This window comes from Nannospalax galili, unplaced genomic scaffold (genome assembly GCF_000622305.1).
Source record: "Nannospalax galili isolate Female #2095 unplaced genomic scaffold, S.galili_v1.0 scaffold999, whole genome shotgun sequence".
Taxonomy (NCBI): domain Eukaryota; kingdom Metazoa; phylum Chordata; class Mammalia; order Rodentia; family Spalacidae; genus Nannospalax; species Nannospalax galili.
The window spans coordinates 2,941,844-2,964,605 of record NW_008344824.1 but is presented as its reverse complement, the minus strand read 5'-3'; the positions used below and the strand labels follow the sequence as shown (position 1 = coordinate 2,964,605).

The 22,762-nt window shown below is 37.5% G+C and overlaps 2 long non-coding RNA genes across 2 annotated transcripts in view; both read left to right on the top strand.

Annotated features, from left to right (window-relative positions):
* Dph6 overlaps positions 1 to 5,421 on the top strand; it is a 207,851-nt gene extending 202,430 nt beyond the window's left edge. The window contains exons 6-7 of the long non-coding RNA XR_003850786.1: positions 3,693 to 3,787; positions 5,333 to 5,421. This is a non-coding gene — a long non-coding RNA (diphthamine biosynthesis 6). The remainder of the gene's footprint in view (positions 1 to 3,692; positions 3,788 to 5,332) is intronic.
* A 620-nt stretch (positions 5,422 to 6,041) lies between these two features.
* On the top strand, positions 6,042 to 7,928 carry LOC115071696. Its single transcript, XR_003850788.1, has 2 exons — positions 6,042 to 6,100; positions 6,660 to 7,928. It is a non-coding gene; the product is annotated as an uncharacterized LOC115071696 (long non-coding RNA).
* The last annotated feature ends 14,834 nt before the right edge of the window (positions 7,929 to 22,762 follow it).

Genomic DNA, 22,762 nt, shown 5'->3' with positions numbered 1-22,762 from the left:
CATACATATATATAAGTAAAAGCTACTTGACAAACAGCAAAGCCAGACAGGTGATACCTCCTTCTGAGTTGTTGGCCAGGGCAGCCAAAGGGATTCCCAGATAGTAACCCAGCATAGAACTGGGAAATTGAACAACAGATCCCAATCTCATCTAAAGGAATATTGACAACTGATTACCGCTAGTAGGCTGACTAGATTCACCAGAAGGACAAGTAGTGGGGAATGGCTGGGGGTGCCAACAACACAGCAGACAGTAGCAGGAATATTAGAATATAAGGCCTCTAGTGTGGGGAGGGAGGCTATGGGAGGGTGCTACCTGTGAAGTGGATGTATAAAAAAAAATTCTTCAAAGCATAAAAATTTGCTCCTTAATAATTAGTAAATGTGAAAATCATTACCATTGAAATCTACCTGATGACTTTGTATCCATGCTCAGATGCTAAGGAGCCCAGAAAGTAACCGATAGTAATAATCAGATATATAGAGATTAGAAACGCATATGCATCTTAGTGTCAGTTTTATTAAAAATGAATATTTTCTGTGTGAAACTATGTATTTTAATAATGAAATGGAGATCTTTTTCAAAGTTTAAAACCTCATTTAATTGTATGCCTTATAGGGCTTATATGGAGTACAATATTGTATAACTGTAGTAATTCAGCTGTAAACCTGAAAATTTACAACCAATTTTGAAAGAGAAGCATCTTAGCTCTGGGAATTGTTATTGAATGTGTCAATACTGTTGTAATGAAATGCTTCTTCTAATCATTTGGTTATGAAATAAATAATTAAAAAGAAAGAAAAAAGATAGATGTATTAATCTGATCTGCTAGAGTAGGCGGTTGACTATCTAAAAGCATCTTGTAGTATGCTGTGAATCTCAAAAATGATACACAGTACACAATAAAATTGATTTCTGAAGAAAAAAAAGAATAAAGGGCTGAGATATGGCTCAGTGATTGAGAGCACTTGCTGCTCTTTCGGCCTCTCTTCTGGCCTCTTTGTACAACCATGTGGCACAGACACATTACTCCCCCACACACACACACATATTCACATAATAAATTTTTAAAAATCTAAAAAAATTATGGAAAGATAACAAATTCAGCACAAAACTAAACTTCAGGAAAACAAAATCCTGTGGTGCTTTCCTTACAAGAATGCTGACAGAAAGTTACTAAGGAGAGGTGCAAATGTTACATTTGGAGTGGTTACATACTAGGGTATGATGGACCAATTTTAAGATGAAGCCAGACACAAACCTGAGATGCATGAGGAACCCTTACTTGCCTAGTTGTGAACAGCATAAACATTAATAATGCTGGTTTCAAGTTTTGGAAATACAATGAAGGCATGTATACAGCACAAATGTTTCTCTGGAATACACTTACTTCTAGGACTTCACTGTGTGAAATGGCACTTTTCTAGCACATGCACACTTCTTGCTTTTGTACTCCAGCTCTTAGTAGAGTGCTGACTCAATAAATAAGCCCCTCTAATGAGTTTTAGCTCTTGAGAAACTTCTCTAGAACTCTCAAAGAACCTTAGACCTGGCAAACATAAGCCAGTAAAGGTTAAGTTTTTCTCGCTTACTTAACGTGTTTAAACATGAAGGTAGCTGAGTTTAGAAAAGCTACAGAGACATCATAAGGATTCAGTCAGAATATTTACTGGTTTCTCATTCATAGAAGTCACTGAGGAAGAAAGATTTGAAATATTTACCTATATTGGAAGCATCATTGTTTCAAATCATCATTATTTTGTGGTGTTTAAATACAGTTCTATATGTAATTCAATTCACAAAAATTCAATAAAAATTTTTTAAAAGAAAAAAAATTATGCAGTGCATTTAGTGAGCTTCAAGAGTCTCAAGACAGTATCTTATTTTTGAATCTTTGTCATCTTTCAAGCTTTAGATGATGATTAATGAAAAGGTGATGGATTGATTGAATGAATGTTATAGAAATATTTTGTGTAAATTGAGTATATTGCAGGCTACACACAAATTGTAGAGTATACTTAGGTCAAATGTTGATTTAACAGAACAGCTCACATTAGGGTTACTAGGAACTGACAGACCCAGAACTGCTGCAGTGAAATGTAACAGTCACACAGCTTGAACTTCAGACTCCAGATAGTCATTTATTACAAAACAATGCAGAATGTCAATGAGACATTTACTAGTAAAATAAAGCTGATACTTGGTCACATTCCTATATACTCCCTATATAAAGCACCTGACCATTAAGTCATAAAGATGAGATTGGATGGTTGACTTGGTGGGAAGTTGTGATGTCATGAGATATCAGTAGAGCACAAGCTGCATAACTGAGAAAAACCTCTGAAATCCATATCCCATTACTATTGCTGTATGTGTGGGCTTTTTTTTTTTTTAACTGTAGAGCATGTATTAATTAAATTTTGTTTAATATGGTAAAGCAGTCTGTTCCTGTTATTTGGTCTCATAGGGACCACCTCTTATCATCTGGCCTTGCTGAGTCTCTCTGCCTTATAACCCAGCCAAAATTGTATCTACTTTGCTCTTGGGAGCTCTCAGAGCTTGCCTTGCCATTTGGCTTATGGCATCATTCAAATTATGCCTGATTCTTAGTGGGACAAGTAGAACTCTCATAGATCCATGCTAAAGACAGAGGCAGTAGTTGAAGTTTAGAATAGTAACAAAAGTACAAAAATATCCAAGTAAATTTGTAACTATGCAGATAAAACTGGAGACTTATGAAGCAGCCACAGCATTCGCAGTAATAGAACATCAAAGGATTAATCTTGTGTAAGCTATGAGGCATTGGGCTAGCAGAATCTATAGACGGAAAGCTATGATGTTCAGAGTGAAGGAGTGATGGGATTGCGGTGATAAAGTTTCTACAGAGAAACTGAAAGATTTGTATCAGTGACAGCCTGTGAGAGTGATCTCTGGCACTGACTCCAGCTGTTTATCAGCCAAATAGGAGATGACTTTTATTCTCAAAACCAAGATCATGAAATAATACCACTTATCTTTAAAGCAAATAATAAAAATTTTTAGTGTTGGGTTTTTTTTGCTTGCTTTCTTGTTTTCAATTTCAGATTTGCTGAACTTTACAGGCTATCTCAACCTTATTAAGACTTAGAACTTGTGAAGATTTTCTTCCTCTTTGCAACTAGTTTTTACCTATTCTATAATGCTTCTAAAAAAAATACTCCCAAGCCTAAAAGCCATGTACATGGCTTTTTTTGTTGTTGTTATTGTTCATAGGCTTAAGAAAAGGCATTAGATTTCTTTGTGTCCCTGAGAAATGCACTAATAACAATATATTTTGCTCCATCCAAGTAAAGGTCAAAGGGCAGGAGGAACATGGCTAGACTATGCATATTCTCAAACTGCATAGTAACTTACCTGCCCTGAATCTAAACTAGCATTGGTACCAAAATATGTATAATGTCTTTAAATATTGTCACTGTGAAGATAGTTTCCTAGGCCATTTTAACAAGGGCTTGAGATTATCAAAGGTCTGGAAATTATGTTAAATGACTTTAAACATGTCTTAAGCAGAAAGTGGTCATTTTCCTGTAGCTTGCCATAAATTTTAGAATCAGCATTCCATATGAATTTTTCAGGAGAAAATAACCCACTAGATGAACATTTTGGGCATCCCATTTTAATTTTCCTGTTCTTTGTTTTTCCTGATTTTCAGCTTTCTAAGAAGTATGGAGTCCATGTATGTGGGGAAGGAGGAGAGTATGAGACATTCACTTTGGATTGCCCTCTATTTAAGAAGAAAATCATTGTGTAAGATACTGTTTCAGCATCTTCCTTTTTCTTAGATTTGGGTGATGGAAACAACTTAACATTTAGCTTGAGGCAGCTTTGGTTGGAAGAAATAGAACATATCTTCTAAGTTCACATCACAAACACTCAATTTGTTTAATACCAAGGAAGTCATGTGAATACTTAAATCAATGTCTAACAAGAGGAGGCCTTCCTAGAAGGCTGTAAACTTTTTAGACATTGCACTTCCGTTTACTTGCTGATTATGGCCTGCAGTAAAACTGGTACCTACACACTGACACTTTTATCCTTTCATGAAGTGTGAATTGCCTGTATTATTTATCTTTCATAACAGCTACGTTTGATAAATTACCACATCAGTAGCCTGTGGGTTCCATTAACTCCATCCTTTTTTTCCTCTTTTTGGCTTTAACAAGTTAGAATGGTGACTTTAAACATTTCTCTTCAGTTATTGTAGGTTATTTTTACATATAATCCATTTTAAAACTGTTTTTAAATGGATTTAGTTTATGGTGAGTAATGTGGTTTCTTTACCATAAATTTTAATAATTAGTATAGTGAAAAACAGGAACTTTCTGCAGTTTATTGCTTTATTATCTACATTCTACTTTACGTCACTCGTCTTCTAAAAGAGCATTGCCTCTGTTACTTCTGGGCTCATGCTTCTTGAAAATGATTGTAGAAATTATGCTTGATTGAATGAGCAGTATCAATAATTTTTTTAACTTTTTTAAAATTATTATTTATTACTTTTATTTTATGTGTATGCATGTTTTGCCTGCATGTAGGTAAGTGCACCCGTGTTGTGCAGTGCCTGTGGAGGTCAGAATAGGCTGTCGGATCCCCTGGGACTGGAGTTATGGACAGTTGTTAACTGCCATGTGGGTGCTGGGATTCAAACCCAGGTCTTCTGCAAGAACAGTCAGTGTTCTTAACCTCTGAGCCATCTCTCCAGCCCCAGCATCGGTATTTTCAGCATTAAGAATTGAATTCCTTGTACATGTTAATAATGGGTGAGGGGTAATCTAAGAAAATTAAGACTCCAGTAGACATTCTAAAACCGTTTCATCACTATGTACAGTATCATGCACTCTTTCTTTCATGTTTTTCTAACTTCTTTTCTATTAATAATCAACATGTTGCTAGTTTATTTAGTATATTTTTATCAAGTGTCTGTTTTATCAAGTGTCCAATGTCCAGAGCATTCTACTGTTCTCTACTCATGCTCATAGTTTCTTCCTTCATAGGAATGAGGAAAGACATATCTGTGTATAAGAACAACACAGGTAGCTAAAGTTATTGCACAGAATGTATAGTAATAGGAGACAATTCTTATGGCCATGTTGATCACAAAAGGATTCTCTTTTTTAAGTGCTTTTTTTTTAGTCCTTTCTCTGAATTAATATCAGATCAATGCATACTAATCAGTATATATCCTATGGGAGTGGAAATAAATATATAGCGAGGTTTTTGGTCTCTTCTTTCAGTAGCAGGAGGGATTTGCCACAGGCATGTGTTAGATAAACACTGAATTGTTTGTTTCAGGGATTCCTCAGAAGTAGTCACACATTCAGCTGATGCCTTTGCACCTGTGGCTTATCTACGGCTTCTAGAATTGCATCTAGAGGAAAAGGCAAGTAACTCTCAGACTGCAGTGATTTCAATGGGAAATTGAGATGCATGTAATAGTTCTGTTTACAAATCCTATACAGTTGAAGACAAGACAAAGAAAATAGATTTACTTAATCAGTAGTTAAGAAGTTTACAAATGCTCATAGTTTTCAGAATTCTAACATAAAAAACATTATATTCTGAAGAGATTGCAGGTTAGTTGAAAACATAATGGTTAACAGTGATAAGGCAAAAGAAAATATAAAACCAGCATTAATTCATCTAGCAAGTTAAGTGGGTTATTGTGCATAAGCATTTGGGGAAAGACCTGATTTAACTGAATCTTCATTATTCAACACTTAAGAGGAAAAAGGGAGAGAATCTTTTCTGAAAATATACAGAAGAACAGAGTTAGAAATGAGAGGTATAAGAAAAAGATGGAAAGTGAGTTAAAAGTCATTAAAGTGTTGTATTTTAAGTACATTAATGATCAAGTAGAGCAGAATGTGAATTAAATAAGTTTTTTGGAGTAGGGAAAGAGCTGGATTAGATACATTACTTGTAACGCACACACACACGCACACACGCACACACACACGCATACGCTAATAATAGCAATTAATAAAGAATAATTATTGATGTCAGGTCTCCAGAAAGAAATAATGAAGAGGACTGAATCTAAGTCACTGGAGTAGGCTAAAGGTAAACATTTGTGACCTTTTGTCAATAATTAGGTGCTGGAGACATGGCTCAGAGGTTAAGAACACTGACTGTTCTTGCAGAACAACCAGGTTCGAATCCCAGCACCCACATAGCAGCTAATAACTGTCTGTAACGCCAGTCCCAGGGGATCTGACAGCTTCTTCTGTCCTCCATGGGCATTGCACGACACAGGTGCACTTAGCTTAATGTAGGCAATACATGCATACACATAAAATAATAAATAAAATATTTTTTTAATTAGTAACCATCAAAGAATGAAATTATACTGTCTAAACAGCTTCCAAAGTCACTGAAAGGGCCCTTACTTTAGCTCTCTCCCACTTTTGATGCTCTAAACACAGAAAAGAATCTAAAGTCAATAAACCTGCTTGAACTTTCCTCCATTGTATTCATGGCCCATAACTCCAATCCACCCTATTGTCTTGTATATCCTTGGTCTTCACAGACCATTTGCACATAGATAACTGTTACATCTTTAAGATATGATTTTACTGACATTGAGTGAATATGCTGTATTTTCCTTCTTTTTTTCTTTTAGGTATCTTCAGTACCTGACAACAATGAAACATCTAATTATATATATAATTCGTGAAATTTCCATTGCATTTTTCAAATTACTATGACCAGCTTTACCCCATTAATTTTTTACATATCTTTTAAAAATATAGATTTTGAAAAAAGTTAATGGAACCATTGATTAACCGAGAAATTTTCAGTGGCTCATGCATAAATACGGCTACTGTCCTCTGAATTCACTTTCTCTTTCATTATGATGTCCCTTGATCTCGCTACATCATGTCTCTTTATTTATCTTTTATCTCCAACTCTCATTTTTCTGGCATACCTGTTGTCACACTGCTTTTTTTAACCTCCTCTTTTACTTCCATTCTCACCAAGCATATCATGAAGAGCCATCTGAAAATGAAGGTGATTATATCTAGGTAATCAAGCTAATTCTAATCAGATGTCACCAAAGTGATTTATAATTTTTTTAATATAGTCATTATTCAAAAGTTTCAACATTATTAGATAATCAGAAGGAATATCATTGCTGACTGGCTGTTTTGTAACTGGTTTTTTAAAAAGCAATTTATTAATATTTATGTTGATCTTAGACAAATTTTTAAAATTAGACTATTTTCTAGAACAATTTTAGGCTCACAGCAAAGTTGACTGGAGAAGTACAGAATGCCCAAGTGTATTCACTCTTCTACACAAATAGTCCACATCACTATCAACATCTTGCACCAGAGAGGTACATTTGTTGTACTGATAAGCCAACTTTGGTGTGTTTTTATCATCAAAAGTCCATGGTTACCCAGGAGTGGAGGCTCACTACTACAGTCCCTGCACTTTGGAGGCTGAGGCAGGAAGACTGCTATGAGCTTGAAGCCTGTGCTACTTTGTCTCAAAAAAAATTCATATTTCATATAAAGGCTCACAGTTGTGGGTTTACATTCTATGATTGGACAAATGTCAGAGAAGCAGCAGCCACTCATATGGTGTCATCATAACACAAGAGTTTCACGGTACCCTGTACCTCCCTCCTTCTGCTTTAGTGCTTGCCAACCACTGATCTTTGTTTGGCTCCATAGTTTTGCATTTTTTGAATGGAAATGCAGTTGCAGTCCTTCATTTACTAATGTGCATTTGGGTTCCCCTTATCTGGTTACAGCTTAAAGGTACATTTCTTGTTGGTGACAAATAATATTGCATTGTTTATACATCCTACAATTGACTTTACTGTTCACTTCCTAAAGGACATCTTGGTTGTTTCTACTGATTATGAATAAAGCTGCTGAAGACATTCATGTGTAGGTTTTGTTTTATTTTGTTTTGACTGGAAGTTTCCAGTTCATTGGTATAAATACCAAGGGGCATGATTATTGACTCATGAATGTTCTAGTTATGTTTTTGGTGCTGTGATAAATATCCTGACAAAAAAGTAACATAGGAGAGGAAAGGTTAATTTGGCTTACAAGTCCAGGTTACAGCTGGTCATTCAGGGGAGGCAAGGCAGGAACTAAAGTACCAGGTCCATCACTTTCACAGTCAAGAGCAAAGAGAATCAGTGTATCCTTGCTTCTTGCTTCCATCCAGCTTTCTTCAGTCCTTTGTATTTCAGGACCCCCCTATGTGAGGGAATGATGTCCTCACAATGGTTGGATCCTCCTACATTAATTAACAACAGACAGTCTGACCCAGACATGCCCACAGGCCTGTCTGACAACCTGGTCTAGACAATCCCTCCTCCTTCAGGATCCCTTCTCAGGTGATTCCAGCTGGTGTCAAAGTGACATTTAAAACTACCCAGCTCTGTGAGTATGCTAAGTACATGTTTAGCTTTGTAAGAAACTTCTAAACTTTCTTCTATAGTACCTTCACTCTTGCATTCCACCATTAATTAATTGTGATTTTTTTTTCCTTCCAGTATTTGATGTTTTCAGTATTCTGGACCTTTCCCATTCTAATAACTTACAGTGTTAGCTTCATATTGTTTTACTTTTCATTTCCCAAATGGCTTCTGATGTTGAACACTCATGTTTTTATTTGACATTGTCTATCTTCTTTGTTGAGATTTTTCTTTAGAAATTTTGTTCATTTTATAATTAGATTATTTTCTTGGCATTGACATTCAAGGAGTCTTTCTATATTTCAATAATAGTTCTCTAATATATATGTCTTTTTCCAAAAATTTTCTTTGTTTTCACAATGTCTTAGTAATATCTTTCACAAATCAGAAGGGTTTTCTGTTATTATTCTTTGAACGTTTCATACATGTATATTGATCATATCCACCCCCATTACTCCCTTCCAATTTGTCCTGGATCCCCCTCCCCAACACTTCTCCCTTCCAACATATATAATAAAAACACAGCTGGGTATGGTGGTACATGCCTTTTAATCCCAGCACTCAGAAAGCAGAGGTAAGTGAATTTCTGTGAGATTGAGGCCAGACCCGGTTTACTTAGCAAGAGACTTTAGGGAGACCCTGTCACAAAAACAGAAACAAAAACAAATACACACACACACACACACACACACACACACACACACACACGATGTACACGTGCGTCTCTGTGTCTGTGTGTGTCTGTGTCTGTGTCTCTGTGTATCCCACTGATTCCAGTTAAGTGCAACCTATATGTGCATATACATGTACATGTGTGTGGAACCATCCACTGGAGCATGGGCAACCTACTAGTGACCATACCTCCAAAGAAAATGACTCTCTCCCCCAGTATCCCTCAACTGACAATAGAGTCTCAGACACTTTTATTGAAGTGAATTTATTGATTATTCTTTTCATGCCCCTGGTAGTCTATCTAAAAAGTCAAACTCAAAGTCATCTAGATTTTTACCTATGTTATATTCTAGGAATTTTATGGGTTTTCATTTTATGTTTAAATCTGTGATCCATTTTTAGTTAACTTTTGTGACATGTATAAAGTTTGTACATGAGTACTTTTATGTTTATAGCCAGTTCCTGAAAAGTTTGTTGAAAATAGTTTTTCCATTGTATTGCCTTTTTCTTTTGTATGTGTGGTCTATTTTGGACCCTGTTCCATTGACCTGTTTGTTCTTTTGCCAATACCACACTGTCTCAATTGCTATACCTTAATAATGTCTTGAAATAAGATAGTGAATCTTCTGTTTGTTTTTCTTCCACATTGTGGTGACTATTCTGTGTGCTTTACTGCCCATGTAAACATCAGAATCAGCTTGTTTTTATTCAACAAAATGCCTGTGATTTTGAAATTATAGTGAATCTATAGATGAGATTGGGAAGACAGACATCTCGATGCTATTTTTCCCAGTCCATAAGTATGAACTATCTCAACATTTATTTAATTCTTAGAAATTCTATTTATCTTATTTAGTTCTTAGATTTTTTTTTAATTTGGTTCAGTAGAGTTTTGTTTATATATTTTTTACTTAATATGTTAATATGTTAAATAGTACTTCAGTTACGATTGTTTTGTCATTACACAATTGGAACTCTCTTCCAAGGGTATTTTTCCCTATTTTGCTATTTAGCCCAACTGTTTTCTTCCTAGTAACTCAGGCATAGCTTATTGGTATTGTCCCTTAAGCTATCTCTCATTCACTAAGGCATTCAACTTGTTATATAATGTATATATAACTTGTTATATAATGTTATATAATGTATCTTTTACACAATTTCATCCCCCTATCCATTTCTCCTGTTAAAGTTGTTTTGCCATAGCAGTTACTTTTCTGTTGTTGTGATAAAATACCATGACAAAAAGTCACTTAAAGTAGAAAAAGTTTATTTTGACTTATAATTCCAGGGGGGATACAATCAGTCATAGCAGGCAAGGCATGGCATAGTGGTAGAAACATGAAGCTGACTAATCACATGGTTCATCCACACAAGAAGTAAAGAAAAGAAGGAGGAAGCAGGGCACAGGGCATGGTGGTTTGAATAAGAATGTCCCACATAGGCTCCAAGTATCTGTACATTTTGACCCCGGTTGGTGCTGCTGTTCTGGGGGGTTTTAGGAGGTGTGGCCTTGATGGAGGAAGCACATCATTGGTAGACTGGCTTTGAGAGTTCTTAACCCTTGTGAGATTTTCAGTCTCTTGCTGCTTCCTATGCCTGCTTGAAGAAGTGATATCTGAACTCTGCTCTGGCCACCTTCCCTGCCATTATGGACTCTTACCCCTAGAACCATACACTCAAATTCTTCCTTCTATAAGTTGCCTTGGTCATGGTGTTTTTTCACAGCAACAGAAAAATAACTAATATAGAATTTGATACCAGGGGAGTGGACTGTTGCTGTGAATAACCTGACCATGTGGGATTTTTGGAAGAATTTTCGGACTACAGAATCAGTTGATTGCTATAAGCAGAGCTTAATGGGTGGTTCTAGTAGGTGCCTGGAAGAAAATAGTGCTGGAAACATAGTAGTTCCAGGGGGAACTAAGGATTAAGCAGCAACTGGGATATTTTGGCAAAGCATCTGGCTGTATTCTTCCCCCAGCATAAAAGCTTGACTGAGGCTAAGTTGGAAAGTCATAGATTAATTTCTTTGATAGAGGATATCTCAAGACAGCCTAATGTTAAATTGCTGCATAAATGGTGAATATTATGCAGATCTATAGTGAAAAACAGCCATTGGGGTAGAAAGAAATGTAGAATGTACAGTTTGAAATTAAAAAGGAGTACTAGAAAGATTAATGTTAGAGCCAAGGCATATGCTGGAGGATGGGCTCTCTTTGATAAGGAGATTAGAGCCATTAAGGAAAGGCCTATAGATTTGCACTTAAACAATGGAAAGAGTACCCTCAGAGCAAGACCACACTCAGCTAAACCTTCAAATACCAGAGGAGTTTGCTGCTCCTAAAAAAAAAAACACTGCATGGAGAAACTACTAATGATGGAGCATGGCTGGGTCCATCCCAGGCTGGCAGCCAAACTCACAGTGTTATTAACTTGGTGCTGGTTTTAGAGGCATGAATGATGCAAGAGTGAAAGGGGTCCTTGGTTCTTCCTCTGTGGTTTCAGAGTGCCACCAAGGCCATGCAGCCTACAGCAGGGATGTCCTCACAGAAAGAAAACCTTGACAAGCCATTGGGTAAAGCTGTGAAGGTGAAGCTTGTTTGGCAGTGGAGACCCCAAGGTATTCGAGATGCCAGAGTCATGAGATAGCTACCAAGGAGAGCTGCATTGAGGAAGTAGTACCAGCCCAAGTGAGAGCTATATGTTGCACACAGCAAAGCTGAAGGGGGCTGAAACTAGTAAAGACAATGGGACTTTTGAAGATGGACTAAATGCATATTGCATTATGATATGGCCATGAGCCTATGGGGGCCTGGGAGTAGAATATGGTTTGAATGAGAATGTCCTCCATAAGTTCCAAGTATTTGGACATTTTTCCCCAGTTGGTGGTGCTGTTTTTGGAGGTTTTAGGAGCTGTGGCCTTGCTAGGAAAAGCATGTCATGGGGGAGTGGAGGGATGGCAGGCTTTGAGAGTTCTTAAGCCTTGCTAAATTCCCATTTTCTCTCTCTCTCTCTGCTTCCTGTGTCTTCTTGAAGATGTGATTGCTCAATTTTCTGCTCTGTCCACCTTTGCTGCCATGCCTCCCTTGCCATTATACACTCTTACTGTAAGTGCAAATAAACTCTTATATAAATTGCCTTGGTCATGTTGTTTTATCACAGCAACAGAAAAGTAACTGATAGACAGGGCAAGGCTATAAACCTACCCCCAATAATGTGCTTCCTCCAGCAAATCCTAAAGGTTCCATAGCCCCTCCTCCCCAAAGAGTGCCACCAAGGGGATAGTAAGTGTTCAAATACAGAGAACATTTTTATTCAAACCACAGCATTCCACTGCTGATCCCCATAGACTCATGGCCATCTCATAATGCACAATATATTTAGTCCAACTTCAAAAGTCCCATAATCTTTTCTAGTCTCAATACTTTAAAAGTCCAAATCTAAAGGCTCTTCTGAGAATCAAAAACAAATTATATACTTCTAATACACAATTTCACAGAATATATATTCCCATTTCTAAAAGGAGGAATGGGGACATAGTGAGGAAAGATTGGACCAAAACAAAAACTAAAACTCAGCAGTGCAAAAGACCAAATCAGGTAGCTCCATATCCTGTATCTGGGGCTTCGTTTCAAAGGGCCTAGATGCCTCTGCTCCTCCAATTTTGCTACCTGCAGCATACATATCTCCTGGGCTAGTTTTACTCACCATATATAGTTTTCTGTATATGGATATCTCACAGCTCTGTATCTCACATGTTGGGGTCTCTACCACAATCTAGGGTTTACCTTTACAGACTCACACAATGGCCTCTCAGGTCTTCCTCACAACCATGCTACACATTGTCTGGCTTCAGAGGTTCTCTGAAACCATGGGGAAGAATCCAAATTTCCCTTACTTTTGCATTTTTCTTGCCTCCAAAGCCATCATCATATGAATGTCACTACCAATTCATCTTCCATCTTAGAGTGGACCCCAGTCCACTTGGATCACATTTGCAGCAGCTTTTGTATTCTTATTAGGAGATGAAATATTCTTAGGTTCTTTTCTTTCACACATTGGATCCTTGGCTGGGTGAGATATTACCCTGATGGCACCTTTCCTATTGTTTCAGTGCAGAGTAGAAAGTTTCTTTCTAATGGTACTAATCTTAACAATTACTGCCTCTTTTTCAGCAATGACTTTAAACTTCCTACTGTAGTTCTCCTTACTAAACTGCTCGTTTTAAATTTATTTTTGCCCCACTGCTATTCTTTTACATTGTATACCTACATAAGACTGATCAGTATTAACCTTGCCACAGACTCAGTTATTCTGTCTTCAGATTTCCTCCACCAAAGAAAGTAGTTCAGGGGCTGGAGAGATAGCTCAGTGGTTAACAGCACTGGCTGCTCTTATGGAGGAGTCAGGTTTCAGCATTCACATGGCAGCTAACAACTATCTGTAACTCTAGTCCCTGGGGATCCAACACCTTCTTCTGACCTCTGTGGGCATTGTACACATGAGTATACTTGTATACATGCACACAAAACACTTATACACGCAAAATAAAAATAAATACATTTAATTTTTTTTCAAAGAAGGGAGTCTTTTATTTTTAGTTTTAGCCTCAGGCAAGTTCTCAGAAAAGAATGGAGCCAGATTCTTTGCCAGATTATCACATATCACATGAATGGCCTCCTGCTCATTTGCTGACAGAGTTTTGTTCCCCTCTGTAACCTCATTAGCTAGGCCTCCACTGTCAAATTAAATCTCAGTACTACTGTCTGCCATGATCCTTCTAGAACAGCCCATTAAGCTCTACTGACAGAATTTAATGACTTTTCTAGTCCAAAGTTCCAAAGTCTTAAATATTCCTCCAAAACACAACATGCTCAGATTTTTCACAACAACCCAATTTTCCTGGTACCAATTTCTGTATCACTTACTTTTCTGTTGCTATGATAAAATACCATGATCAAAAATAACTTGGCATCATGGCAAGCAAGGCATAGCAAGGCATGGCATAGCATGGCACGGCGGCATGGCAGCAGGAAAACACAGCTGGCTGATCACAGTTTTCATTTGCACACAGGATGCAGAAGGAGGGAGCAGAAAGCAGAGTAAGGCTCTTAACCCTCAAAGCCCACCCCCTAGTGATATGCTTTCTCTAGTAAGGCCTCACATTCTAAAAGTTCTATATCCCCCAAAAAGCACCACCATAAGTTCATGAGGCCTGTGGGGGACATTCTCATTCAAACCACAGTACTTGCCTAAACTCCTTTGAGTTGACTCCTTGTTTTTCAACTCTTCACATTGAATTCCATTGTCATACTGCTTTTCCTTTCTAGAGTTTGGTTCCCTGAACACAATTCCACTGTAATTCTGCTGTGTTTCCTAAGACTGTTGGCTGTGAACTGGAAACTGCAACATTGTTGTAATGTCTTAGGTCAGTCTTGCTCTCAGGGCTCTGCTATGAGTATCCTTTGCTTTAGTCATAGGGAACCATGGTCTTCTCCCTTTGTTCCCATCTCCTCCCCGCCTCCCTTGCTCTTGCTTTTTCTGTCTTATGGCTCTGCTTTCATCTTTCCATTTTTTAACTGGTTACATCCTACCGGTGATGTGATGTTGAATTCAACTGCTGTAGTTTCTTAACAATTTATCATTTATGCTGAGTTGCAAATTTTTTGTAGATTGATCCTTTTTCATCTGCATGTCATCCAAATCAACTCTGTCTTCTAAACATATTAGATAAAAGTTTAAAATTAACTTTTTTACTTAACTAATATTCTCATAGTTCATTTTTTTTCATAAATAATTTTAGATATGTGCTTCTACCTTGTTCTTTTATTATTAGAGAAAAATCTCTAAGAAAACTGCAGTACAGGGGCTGGAGAGATGGCTCAGCAGTTAAGAATACTGGCTGTTCTTGCAGAAGACCCAGGTTCATATCCCAGCACCCACATGGCAGCTAACAACTGTCCGTAACTCCAGTTCCAGGGGATCTGACAGCCTCTACTACGGGCATTGCACGACACAGGCATACTTACCTATACGCAGGCAATACACACATACACATAAAATAAAAATAATAAAAAAGAAAAAAAAAAAACTGCAGTACAATATACCAAATGAAGAGATTGTTAGTTACATTTTAAGATACTATTTTAGACTTTCACCTTATATAGTTGATACAGGGGAGAAATAGCATCCCCTAAAGAGCTCTTAGTCTTACTCATAAAAGAATTTAGCAATGGGTTCAAATGGAATCTTTAGGACAATTTTATAAGAAATTAAAGATAAATTCTTAGGGCAGACAAGCTGGAAATCTTGTCAGCTGCCTTGAGGAGGAAGGAGGAAAACGGAACGGAGAAGGAAAAAAGCCATGAAGCCATGCCGGTTTAGAGCCTGCATGAAGCTCAAACATGTGGCAGACTAGCAGCCACATGGTGGGGAGAAGGAAGCTTTAGAGAAATAGTAAAGAAATACAAGCCCAAAGCATTAGGTAAAGCATGCTTTAAAAAGGAATATGGCTGGATGTGGTGGCGCACATCTTTAATCCTAGCACTGGGGAGGCAAAGGCAGGTAAATCTCTGTGAGTTCAAGGCCAGCCTGGTCTACATAGTGAGTTCCAGGACAGCTGGGGCCACAGGGAGACCCTGTCTTAAAAAGACCAAAAACAAACAAACAAACAAACAAACAAAAAAACAAAAAAAGTACAAAGAATATGAAGAAGAAAAGAGATTATGTTCTTCCAAAATAATTTAGAAAAGTGGAAAGGACTTATGGAGAGCAACACATCTGGGACCCATACCCATAAGAACTGCACTAGGAGGCAGGGGTTTTGAGCAAGAAAAGTTCACCATCTCATTAAGGTACTAGGTGATCCACCCATCTCTTTAGTATAATTTAAAGTGAATCCACCTTCCTAGGGGTGGTCCTATAACCAAGGGATTGATCAGTGAAACTGGAAAGGTAGGTGTAATGGTTGAATAAGAATATCCCTGTAGGCTCCAAGTATTTGAATATTTTTGTCCCTACTTGGTGGAACTGTTTTGGGAGATCTTGGAAGGTGTGGCTATGTTGGAGGAAGCACGTCACTGGGGATGGGCTTAGAGAGTTCTTAAGCCTTGCCAGATCTCCAGTCCCTCTCTCGCTTCCTGTGCCTGCTTGAAGATGTGACAGTTTAGCTTCCACTCCTACAGCCACCTCCTGCCACAGCTATGCCTTCCCAGCATGACGGACTATAATTCTCCTGTAACCATAAGCTCCATAAGCTCAAATACACTCTCCTATAATTTGCTTTGGTCAGTGTTTCTATCACAGCAACAGAAAAGTAACTAATACAGTGGGTCTTTAGACAGACTAGAGATTTTATATTTTGAATGTTTAATCTTTTTTTAACATGACAAAATTTATTATACATGTTTACATATATTCACAGATTCTTTCATTGTTGAAATAGACATTTAAAATAGACATTTACAATTTCAGAATTTCCATTAAAAGGCATTTGTTGTTGTTTTAGGAGGAAACAGGCTCTCCAGTGAGATGAAAAAAGACCTAAAGTTTATTTCTATGATTAATTCTAAATATTGTGTCTTAACACAGTAAATCCCAGGTTCTCTCATAGGAGACTGGAATGAAATGCCTCCTTGTCTTGGGCATCAGGTGTGCAAAGTTAAATTATAGGAAGCATGCAATAGAACTAAGCCACCATCTTTATAGTTATGGGGATGAACACAAGCTAACTCAAACACATGCATGCCTTATTTAAACGTTTTTTACTCTCTGAATAGACTGCTATTACACGCCAAAAAACTACAACTTTGGTCCAATAGAACAGACAAAATAGTTTTACAGTTATTTCTTTGTACATGTTTTGATGATCAATCCCTTTGTATACATTTAGACCATTAATTACAAGATGTACTGGTTAATCTTATGGGTGCTTTTTAAAAAAATATTTTGTTTTAGGCTAGAGAGATGGCTCAGCAGTTTAGAGCACTGGCTGTTCTTGCAGAGCTCCCAGGTTAGGTTCCCAGCACCTACATAGTGGCTAACAAACATCCACAACTCCAGTTCCAGGGGAGCTAAGGCTTGTATGTATGTATGTGCACTTGTGTCGTTCATTGCCCACAGAGGTCAAAAGAGGGCGTCAGCCCCCCCACCCGCAAGAACTGGAGTTATTTACTGTTGTAAGACACCACATGAGTGCTGGGAACCCAACCCAGGTCCTCTGCAAGAGCAACCAGTGCTCTTAACTGCTGAACCATCTCTCCAGCCTTATGGGGCTTTTTGATACTCCTAACATAATGACAGCCCTGAAATTTTCCATGAAATAATTTACCTACTTAAATTTTATCTTAAGTTAAAACCTTAAATTATCTATATAAATAGTAAAATAACATCACCTATTCTAAGGATCTCAAAAAAGATAACTGAATAATGGAAAGCTCTGGGTTTAAAATGGGGAAATCAATATTAAAATTTCTTTGTGACCCTGACTTTATTGCTTATGGCAAACTTGATGCTAAAATGTACTTTACATCACACAGTGACAAGTTTGAGAAAATGAATAGAACAAAGCCATACATATATTCAACTAAAAGATCATGTCAGAATACTTAAACTTTAGTGGAGAAATCAAGACCTTTACTTGTAACTATTCAGAAATTCTTCCTCATGTAATTATTTCAGCTTTTTGGCATTTTGATAAAGAGTATTTCAAATCAATTGTTGGAAAACCCAATGCACTCTTTTTTTAACTTAACAGAAAATTAGTCTCAATTCCATTACTGTCCTCCAATATCATTTAGTCCTTAATTTTGCTTTTTGTCAAAATGATCTCCTAATACTAATGTATTGTACTATCATTTAGGGCTTACCTTTGTTTTTGTTGAAGTTTTCATGGGAAAAGTTTGTTTTATATAGTTATAAAAGCTCCTATACCTTGTAACTTAAAGACATCATCAGTCTCAGCTTATTTGGAGCTTTCATTTTGCTTGGCATTATTTCAATATATCATCAAATATCTCAACCTAACAGTAAACCATCTCTCTTGCTCTTTAATGTACATTTTTCAGTACTTTATTTTTGAAAAGTATTAGGTCTATGTGAAACTCTGTAAATATGAACGAATTACAGAATAATCCTAGGTTAACATTATGTTCAATTATTGCCTGTAGTCATTTCTCCATTCTTCATTACAGTGGTAGGTGTCACTTGGTTTGCTAATCTGAACTAAAGTTATGGTCATGGTATATTGTTGTTTCAAGGTGAAAAGTAATGTTCAGGTTATAAACCTGTTTTTCTTATAGTGATAGTGGTAAAGAGCATATATATTTATATACTAAAGAGGATAGTACCCCAAAGGGAAAAAATACTTTAATTCTTCACATTTCTATTATATTTGACTTATAAAAGCATTCATTTTTAATTTAGGAAGTACTTGATTTTAAAAGTTACCTTGGTAGTAAAGCAGTATAGTGAGCTCTAGTGCTAAATAAATATTTAAATGCTCTTTTATAAATTTTAGTCATCTTAGTGAAAGCAGCTTACAAAAGCCCTTACAACTTTTCAAGAACTCAGGTGAAAAACAGTCTCCCAATAAAAGTTTGGAATCTCATTGATCCTGAAGTAAAGTCTAAGCAGAGCTTCCATGGGCAATTACAGTGTATTAAAGATGCTGAATGGGGACAGCAGGCCTCTTGAGTATGGCAAGCAATGGGAATTGCTCTCACCACTCACAGCAGCCTGTGTAAGGTCAAAGATCTGGAGGGATTGCCACAGTGGCCGTGCCTTCTCAAATTCATTTCCTTCAGACAAGACAAGGGAAGAAGGTCAAAGATGACCCTCATTCACTAACATTTGCCTAGTGCAGTTTCTCTCTCTCTCTCTCTCTCTCTCTCTCTCTCTCTCTCTCTCTCTCTCTCACCCCCATCTATATAAAAAGACATACATATTATATATACAAATATATAAAACAAAAAGATGGAAACTTTAGGAGGTGTGGCCTTGCTGGAAGAAGTACGTCAGTGGGGGTAGGCATTGAGAGTTCATACCTTTGTCCCTTCTCTCTCTCTCTCTCTCTCTCTCTCTCTCTCTCTCTCTCTCACCCCCAGCTATATAAAAAGGCATAAATAGATTATTTACAAGTTTCTAAAACCAAAAGGTATAAAACTAAATGAAACAATTGAGACTTGGGTGGGTACCACTGTGTTGTCGTTACCACCAATGATTATTGGAGGTTAATCACGAATTGAAGTCAGGTGAGCAGGGAGCTGCTTGACTCATTTCTGTCCCTAGTAAATGAGTGACAATGAAATACCTTTGTGTCAGAAAATAAGACAATTCATAAATGTTGCTTGGACCCTAAATCCATGAAAACCTTACCAACTTAGGGGATGAAAGTAACAAAAATAAGAAATTAATTGTTTTCCTTCTCTGCTTTCAAAGTTTTTAAACTATTTTTATTGATTCTTTGAGAATTTTATATCCTCTCTCCCATCTCCTCTCAGATCCATCTCTACCCCCTCACTTCATGTCATCTATTATTTTTTAAGATCTGTTGAGTTTACTTTGCTTCCCCCCAAATCCTCTGGAGCATGATCAACCTACCTGCATCACACCTGTGAAGAAAACTGACTCTCCCTCTCCTAGCAGTTATCAATTTCCAATAGTTCCACAGCTACAGCTGGGACTTCTTGCCCTCCTCCTCCATCCATGCTGGGATTTTGTCTGGCTTGGGCTTCAACAGGCCTTGTATATGGTGTCACAAGTGTTGTGGGTTCATAGTTTACAGGTACGTGTTGATTCAGAAAACAGTTTCCTTGTGGTCATCCACCACCTCTGGCTCTTAATCTTTCTACCTCTCTTCTGCATTGACCCTGAGCCTTGGAAGGAGAAGGTGTGAACAGGTGTCCTATTTAGGGCTGAGCTCTCCTCAGACTCTTATTCTCTGCAGTTGACCATTTGTGGGTCTCTGTGTTAATCATCATCTGCTGTAATAAGCCTCTCTGGTGAGAGTTGAAAGATGCACTAATCTATGGATATAACCATAAGTCATTATGAGACAGTTTAATAATCTATTTAACAGAATGAGAGTAGCAGGTTCTCCCCTAGGGCCCGAGATTTGTCTAGGCACAGGCTCTTGTACCTAATAATAGTGTCAGCCATGGACTTCATCTTGTGAAGCAGGCCTTAAAATCTTATTAGGAGGTGGTTGGTTATTCCCCTAATATTCATGCCACTATTGCATCAGTGGCATATTTTGCCAAGCCCGTTGTAGTTCATAGGATTCATAGCTGGGTAAGTTTGATGATTACCTTCTCTGCCAGTAACATACATAGCGCCTTCTAGTACTATGAAAGCTAGCCAGCAGAGGTGTAACTTTTGATTAGTGGTTTGATTGGTGATTAGTGAAATGAAGATTGTTTCAGTTCTGTAATTTCTTATAAATTAGAATCAGCATAATATTTATTCATTTGTTACATATTTACTAAGTACTTATAGAATATCTGCTACAGTGTAGACATTAGGAATATAAAAATGAGTTGAGCCATAAAATTATTACCAGCAGGGATTTTATATCTTGTGATGTGAACCAGCAAAATAAACCATATATATATATATATATATGAAATTTACCTCAATGCCCCTAGACATGATGATTAGATTTGAGTGAATGCATGTGATCTGAGAATCCTGAACTCTGTATGGTAATAGATTTTAACCCAGAGTGAGGAAAATAATACCAGTCTTTTCAGGTATTAGCAAATGGTAATTCTGAGCTTTCAGTGTTAGAAATGAGGTAGGGAAAAAAATTAGAATCTTAAGAGGAACATATAGAAAATAGTGAATTAAGGAACTGGAAGAAAGAAGAAAAGAAAATATCTCTCTTCAGAGGCTAAAGAGATGGCACAATACATAATATGTTTGTCTTCAATGCATGAGGGCCTAAATTCAATCCCCAAAACCCCCATCAAAAGGCCAGTCTGCATGCTTGTAATCCCAGTACTGGGGAACCAAGGCATACAGATCCCTTGGGCTCACTGTCAGCCAGAATAACCCACTTGGTGAGCTCTGGACTAATGTTTCAAAAACCACGGTGGACAGCTCCCCAAGGAATCACACTCAAGGTTGTCCTCTGGCTCCTACCTGTGCATACATGTGTGCTCACACTCACATGCACACAGGTATACACACACACACACACACACACACACACACACACACACCAAAAAGAAAGTGAAAGGATCCAGAATGAAACTTGGAGGGGTAAAAAAAGAACAAAAAATATGTATAGAAACAAATTGATAAAACATGCTGAAGTACACATATTAAATGAAATAAGCCAGAGTGGAAAAGATAGATATAAGAAAATAAAGTAGAAAGGAGGCTTGGGGAAGGGAGGAGATTAGCAGAAAGGGGGAAGACAAATGGGGGACACAGGAAGGCATAAGGTATGGGGCAGTGATAATATCTTTATGAAACCCAAAACTATATACAATGAATATATGCTAACTTTTAAGAAGATAAATATATTGACATAAGCAGGACCAAATATCTGCTATCTATAAAGGAGCTGCAATAGAATTAACTAAAGTGAAAGGATAGGAACATGTTCCATGAAAATGATAAAAAGTGAGCAAGAGTAGCTGTGCTGGTTGGGATAAGCTTTAAGGAAGGGCTGGAGAAATGGATCAGCGGTTAAGAGTGTTTGCTTCTCTTCCAGAGCACTCCAATTAGATTCCCAGCACCCACATCAGGTGGGTCACAGCTGTCTGTAATTCAGGTTTCAGAGAATCTGATGCCCTTGTCTGTCCTCTGTGAGTACCTGCATGCAGGTGGTGTGCAAATAAACAAGCAAGTATACAGATATGCATAATTAAAAAAAAATTTTAATTACAAGTCAAAAACATTTAAGTCACAAGTCACAAAGAAGAGAGAGAGGAGAAATAGCTAATGCCTAGCTAGTTTTAAGAAACCAGAGCAAGTGGCTGAAGAGATGCCTCAGTGTTTAAGAACACTGGCTGTTCTTGCAGAAGACCTGGGTTTGAATCCCAGCACCCACATGGCAGCTAACAGCTGCCCGTAACTCCAGTTCCAGGGGATCTGAAGGCCTCTTCTGTCCTCCATGGGCATTGCATGACATGGGTCCACTTATGTACATGCAGGCATTATGCTCATACACAAAAAATAAAAATTAAAAAAAAAATTCAGCAGTTAAGAGCACTGACTCCTCTTGCAAAGGACCCAGATTCAATTCCCAGCACCCACAGGGTGGCTATGAACTGTCCTTAACTCCATTTCCAGGGGAATCCAAAGCCCTCTTCTGACCTCCGCTGCATTGCACAACACAGGTGCACTCACATACATGCAGGTATACACATAAAAATAATAAATAAAATATTTATGAAAAAGAAACCAGAGCAAATCATATTAGTCCAACAACCTACTGACAAATTATGCATACATTATCTCTACATGTGTGCATATGTGTAGCTAAAGGCTACATAACAAGAAACAGTGTCAGACAGACAATACCCTCCTTTGAGTTGTTGGCCTAAGAGACTCTCAAAATTACTCAGGCTATTGCCACAGCCCTTGATGGCCTCCCAGAACTTGAAGGTAAG